Here is a 6788-nt window from a genome sequence, read left to right as displayed (position 1 = left end):
TAGAGAGAGAGAGAGGGGGGAGGGAAGAGAGAGAGAGGGGGGAAGAGGGAGAAGGGAGGGGGGAGAAGAGGGGGGGAGAAGAGAGGGGGGAGGGAGAAGAGAGGGGGGAAGCGAGAGGGGGGGGGAGAAGAGAGGGGAAAGAGAGAGAGGGGGAAAGAGAGAGAGGGGGAAAGAGAGAGAGAGAGGGGGGAAAGAGAGAGGGGGGAAAGAGAGAGGGGTAAAGGAGAGAGAGGGTGTAAAGGAGAGAGAGGGTGTAAAGAGGAGAGAGGGGGGGGAAGAGAGAGAGGGGGGGGAAGAGAGAGAGGGTGTAAAGGAGAGAGAGGGTGTAAAGGAGAGAGAGAGGGGGGGAAAGAGAGAGAGGGGGGAAAGAGAGAGAGGGGGGAAGAGAGAATGTGTAAAGGAGAGAGGGTGTAAAGGAGAGAGGGTGTAAAGGAGAGAGAGGGTGTAAAGGAGAGAGAGGGTGTAAAGGAGAGAGAGGGTGTAAAGGAGAGAGAGAGAGAGAGAGAGAGGGGGGAAAGAGAGAGAGGGGGGGAAAGAGAGAGAGGGGGAAGAGAGAAGGTGTAAAGGAGAGAGAGGGTGTAAAGGAGAGAGAGAGGGTGTAAAGGAGAGAGAGGGTGTAAAGGAGAGAGAGGGGGAAGGCAAAGATACCGAGAGATATTGGAAGAGAGGATCAGAGTGTGCCTGCTGCCTACAGGTTGTCCTGGAGGATTGAGGGGTCCTGTTAGAAACTTGTAGAGATGGGGCCTGCCGAGCTGCCTACTGAAAGGTGCCTACTGAGGTGCCTGTCAGGGGAACCTCCCAGCTGACCCCTGGGATAAGCTACAGCACAACATATATGAATTCATAATTTTGCTAATGGTTCCCTAAGGGGGCGGCCCCAGTCACTTCTACAGCACACGCTGTGCATTCAAGCTCCGCCCCCCCCAGTCAGGCCGGTCCCAGTTCCTACCTTGTCGCGCACCTTTCCCCAGCGGTGCGCGACAGGTTTTCAGGCAGGCAGGGGAATTTAAGAGCAAAACGTGATATATCAAAAGTGGCGCTCTATTATAAGCTTTAAACACGTGTTAATCCAATATTAACATATAAACCTTAAATTGAATAAATATAAGTGATACAAACAAATCCTTGAATGCTGCTGTGACCCAGTGCAGGACTACTCTCTCAATCCCAGGTGAATATGGCGACGTGGTGATCAAAGGGAAGCGCAAACATGTGGAGATATAAAAAATAAAACTGATGGTGCAGTATTGTGACAAATAAATGCGTATTCTTCTTTGTTTGCGCTTCCCTTTGATCACCACGTCGCCATATTCACCAGGGAAATTTAAGAGCAAAGTTTGCGACGGAGGCGTGGCCACGCCCCCACCGGCGGTTCAGCCAATGAGGGCGAACCAGCCGCGGGACATCATGGCCACGCCCCCGCAAACCTACCACCATGCCCCCTCCCATCGCAAACGTTTTCTCTCCCCGCAGATCACAGTGTAGCGCTGTGCACGCGCCGCCCCCCCGCCGGGGAGCGTGCCACAGTGCTGACTGGGGACTCAGCCTAACTTTGCTGTAGTTCTGCAGTGTGAATCACACACACATGCACACACAGACCATGACCTTGGAGCATGCGAGGAAGTTCCCCCTCCCCCCAACTTATAGAAAAATAAATAAACACACAACGAAGTTCTGGACATACAAAGGCTGCGGCTTTATTTACACAAATAGTAACCACTACTAAGTGCAAACCATGCCAGCGTGCTCCCCCCTGAGCAAAGGCAGGTTGTACCCAAACCACGGCCTGCAAGACCCACCAAGCCGGCGCCCCACCGGCCCGGCCATTAAGCGAGACTGGGCCCCAGGGAAACGTGCACAAATAAACCCTGCCCACTCGCTACCCCCAGCTACCACAGGGCTTTTCCGCACCGTAGAGACCTGCTGGCAAGTTTAACGTGCACTTGTCCCCCCAACGGCTCGCACCAAAGTGGCTATTTAATCTCCTTAAGTAGCCCCGTACCTCCAGACCCACAAGGACCCTTTCAATCCCCTCCTAACCCGTCTGGGCAAAATAACCTGCTGCTATTTGCTGAATCCACTCAGGGTGACTTATCACCCAGCCCCCTACCCCATCCCCACCCCCACCGCATCTGAATCTGAGATAAATCATTCTTCATTGACCTAACTAAATCCAATTATGTTACCGACCCCACATCACTGCCCATGATGTGCATACACACAGACACCTGCATACACACACATACACACACACACACACACACATTCCTGCATATACATACACAAAGGGCCACTGACAGGGGGAGAGCCAGGCCAAGTGTCCCGGGCTCAGTGGCTGCCGGCCCTTTCTTTGCCACCGCCCCACGTCGAGATTCTGACGTCTGTGGCACCGGGCCTCTATGACGTCGGCACGCGCCAGAAGCAAGCTGGGCGCAGTGTTGGTGAGGGAGGCCCAGAGGCCCGCAGCCCGGGGGCCCCGAGAAGACAGGCAACGGGGCCTACCCTGAGGCCTGAGACCACCCCCAAGGTGGGTAAGTTTGTATTTATTTATGTTTTCTATTTGGATGCATTTGGAGTGTGTGTGTGTGGGGGGGGGGGGGGGTATTATACGTATTTGGAGGTGGGGTGGGGATTTTTTGTATGTATTTGGGGTGGGTGGGTTTGTTATGTATTTGGGGGTGGGCGGGTTTGGTATGTATTTGGGGGTGGGCGGGTTTGGTATGTATTTGGGGGTGGGCGGGTTTGGTATGTATTTGGGGGTGGGCGGGTTTGGTATGTATTTGGGGGTGGGCGGGGTTTGGTATGTATTTGGGGGTGGGCGGGTTTGGTATGTATTTGGGGTGGGTGGGTTTGGTATGTATTTGGGGGTGGGCGGGTTTGGTATGTATTTGGGGGTGGGCGGGTTTGGTATGTATTTGGGGGTGGGCGGGTTTGGTATGTATTTGAGGGAGGGGGTTTGGTATGTATTTGGGGGTGGGCGGGTTTGGTATGTATTTGGGGGTGGGTGGGTTTGGTATGTATTTGGAGGAGGGGGGTTTGGTATGTATTTGGGGGAGGGGGGTTTGGTATGGATTTGGAGGTGGAGGGTTGTATGTAGATGGCTGTTTTTTTTAATATGTATTTGGAGGAGGGGTTCTATGTATTTGAGGGGAGGAGGGGGTAATTTTTTAGTATGTATTTTGTAGGGGGGATTGTGTGTGTGGGGGCAGGTTGGGAGGGGGGAGGGAATGAATGTGAGAAGGGATTGAGTGGCAGTGGGGTAATTGATGGAGGGGGTAGAGTGAGAGGAGAGAGGAGGTGTAAGAGTGAGACAGAGGGGAGAGAAATACATGGGAGGGGGAGGGAAATAGATAGCTGTCTGTCTGTCTGTGTCTGTCTGTGTCTGTCTGTGTCTGTCTGTGTCTGCGTCTGTCTCTGTCTCTGTCTGTCTCTCTCCCCCACACTTTTGCTTAAGCTCACCTAGGGTGTTTCAACTAACTCCTGATTGCAAGGAGTTTAAAAGGAGTCTCCCTGAAATAATCTGTAGCCCTTGTACACCCCCCAAGGGAGATCAGGAGGGCTGAGTGCTCCACGGTATTGTGGGGAGAGAAGGACAGGTTTACAGGTTACCTTGGTCTCGGGTGCAGCGCCTCCAGTCAGCATGGGTCCTTGGTGTGGAAGGAGAGTTCATACTGACACCTTGTTCTTTTAGCAGCCAGACAGTGAAACAAACTTGTGATGGTACAACTGAGTCTTTATTCTTTTCATCAACAGTCAGCCAAACAATACATCCCTCCTTCAGAGTATTGTTCATGATAGTCTCAAGATATATTTCTACCCTTCCTTCCACTCCTCAGGGGGAGGGAAAGTCTCAGAAACAACCCTCAGGAGATGTTTGTAACCCTGCCCCATAACAGAGCAGGCCGAATACTGATAGGTCATCATATACTATAGATGAACCAATCAGTATCCTTCCCTCAGGCTGACACTTTCTGGTTGTTACTAAGGCCCGCCCTTGGATACATCTAATGTAGTGTGTGTGTGTGTGTGTCACTGGTTCTGTGTGTGTGTGTGTGTGTGTGTGTGTGTGTGTGTGTGTGTGTGTGTGTGTGTGTGTGTGTGTGTGTGTGTGTGTGTGTGTGTGTGTGTGTGTGTGTGTGTGTGTGTGTGTTTGTGTCACTGGTTCTGTGTGTGTGTGTGTGTGTGTGTTTGTGTCACTGGTTCTGTGTGTGTGTGTCACTGGTTCTGTGTGTGTGTTTGTGTGTGTCACTGGTTCTGTGTGTGTGTCACTGGTTCTGTGTGTGTGTGTGTCACTGGTTCTGTGTGTGTGTGTGTCACTAGTTCTGTGTGTGTGTGTGTGTGTGTCAGTGGCTCTGTGTGTGCGTGTGTGGGTCAGTGGCTCTGTGTGTGCGTGTGTGTCAGTGACTCTGTGTGTGCGTGTGTGGGTCAGTGGCTCTGTGTGTGCGCGTGTGGGTCAGTGGCTCTGTGTATGTGTGGGTCAGTGGCTCTGTGTGTAGGTCAGTGGCTGTGTGTGTGTCACTGGTTCTGTGTGTGTCGGTGGCTCTGTGCGTGTGTGTCAGTGGCTCTGTGTGTGTGTGTCAGTGGCTCTGTGCGTGTGTCAGTGGCTCTGTGTGTGCGTGTGTGGGTCAGTGGCTCTGTGTGTGCGTGTGTGGGTCAGTGGCTCTGTGTGTGTGGGTGGGTCAGTGGCTCTGTGTGTGGGTGGGTCAGTGGCTTTGTGTGTGGGTCAGTGGCTCTGTATGTGGGTGTGTGGGTCAGTGGCTCTGTGTGTGTGTGTGGGTTAGTGGCTCTGTGTGTAGGTCAGTGTGTGTGTGTGTGTGTGTGTGTGTGTGTGTGTGTGTGTGTGTGTGCGTGCGTGTGTGTGTGTGTGTGTGTGTGTGTGTGTGTGTGTGTCAGTGGCTCTGTGTGTAGGTCAGTGACTCTGTGTGTCAGTGGCTGTGTGTGGAGATAACATTTTTTAGATCTATTTATTATATATTTATATTGCCTTTGGCTGTGTCCTCCCCTCCATATTCCGTCAACATAGCTGCGCGACGTCACGTAATGCGGCATCAAGTTGACATGACAACGCATTATGGCGCCGAGGCATTACGTGATGCCACATTGTCATGGCAACATGTCACCGCCTGACGTCAGTGTCTCGTTGTCATAGCAACGGGGGGCGTCACGTGATGTAATTTGTTTAATAAATAATTTTTGAATGTGTCCCGGTTTTTCATTTTGAAAATCTGGTCATCCTAATTACAGCACACAGTACTGTACATCTGTATTGTTTCAACTGGAAATTAGCCTAGCTAACCAATTAGATAGTCGGGCCTGTTCCTCCCTAATGTGGAGTAGGCTTTTCTGTTGCATTGGATTCTTAGATACAAGTATGTACCGTGTGTGGACACTTTACTGATCCTACCACAATACCCATACACAGACCCTTGCCCCTAGACTCCCGTGCACGAAGAGACCTGCATTAATAACCTGATAAAATTCTTAATGGAATCTCAAAAATAATTCACTACAGTTTGCTAATCATCTGTACATGTGTTAAAGGTTGTAAGGAATCCGCTCCTCGGTTTAATGTTTGCCTTAACTTGCAGACTGTGCAATCCTGGAACACTTTCCCGGATATTTACTGCAGCCTGGATTCACTCACCAAAGCAATACTGCCACACGCCCCTTCTGCCATTGGTTCTCTGACCTTTAAGTGTTGCCTTCCCATAATGCCCCCTGCCTAGCATAGTCCTTCCTGGATGTCTCTGTGTTCTGCCATAAGCCTTGTCTTGTCTGTCTCCTTGGTTCCTGAGACCGGCTGCTAGTGTCACGCAGCGGTCTGTTCCTGTGCTGAAGCGGAGTACTCTCCTTGTTGTCTTCAGCTCCCTGGTTCCTGTGACCGGCTGCTAGTCTCATGCAGCGGTCAGTTCCTGTTTCCTGTGCTGAAGCTGAGTACTCTCCTTGTTACTTCAGCTCCTTGTTTCCTGTAACCGGCTGCTATATTCATGCAGCGGTCTGTTCCTGGTTTCCTGCACTGAAGCGGAGGTTTCCCTGAGTATCTTCAGCTTCCTGGTTCCTGGGGCCTACTCTTTCCCTAATCTAGAGAGGCCGTGTCCTGGTTCCTGCGCTGAATCGGAGGATTCCCCAGCCCGCTCAGGACTCTTGCGCTGAAGCACTGGTTTACCAGTGCAGCTAGGCGGTGTGCTACTCTGGTCTGTCTACCACCTCCTGAGACCAGTACCATGGGCCATGGTCGCCGCACGCGCAGAGGCCACTCCCGCACTCCTAAGCTGAAGCGGGGCTCTCCTGACTACCTGTTGCCGAACTCCTGCTTGAACAACGTTTACCCTGATGTCTCCAGTCCTGACCCTGGCGTGTCCACCGACGATGCTGTCTTCTCCTATCCTGATCCTGCTACGTACGACTACGAACTGCGCAATCCGGATCAGCCTGCGCGGTCTCAGGTCGGTGCTTTTACAACCCCACCTCAGCCACGCGGTCCGACCCAGGTTTGTGGCGAGCACAGTCGTGACAGTATGCTCGGCCCCACAAACTCGGACCGCCCTGTGGTGAGGGTTGGTATGTTTCTGTCTGAAATCCTGTCCCGGCCTGTAGACCAGTCCCAGTTTGAAAACCAGTATCTGTGCGAAATACTACCCCTGATTGAAGATCAGATTATGTATGAAGGTTTAACCCCGTTGCAAAGACAATGCCGTAACGATCTCATTAGTAAGGCTTATTGCCTCAAGGACTTAAAACAGTCTCTGGCCGATTGTGTTTGCTCCTCTGGTTCCCCTTTAACCTGG

The 6788-nt window shown here is 52.0% G+C and overlaps 1 protein-coding gene across 1 annotated transcript in view; it reads right to left on the bottom strand.

Moving 5' to 3' along the window:
• Positions 1–2413, bottom strand: part of LOC142492471 (prostaglandin reductase 1-like) — a 34612-nt gene extending 32199 nt beyond the window's left edge. Inside the window, exon 1 of the mRNA XM_075595135.1 lies at positions 2283–2413. The gene's annotated coding sequence lies outside the window, so the exon portion shown is untranslated. The remainder of the gene's footprint in view (positions 1–2282) is intronic.
• Positions 2414–6788: the final 4375 nt, after the last annotated feature.

This window comes from Ascaphus truei, chromosome 1 (assembly GCF_040206685.1).
Source record: "Ascaphus truei isolate aAscTru1 chromosome 1, aAscTru1.hap1, whole genome shotgun sequence".
In the NCBI taxonomy this organism is placed as follows: Eukaryota; Metazoa; Chordata; class Amphibia; order Anura; family Ascaphidae; genus Ascaphus; species Ascaphus truei.
The sequence above is the reverse complement of the archived record's forward strand: the minus strand, read 5'-3'. Positions and strand labels throughout refer to the sequence as shown.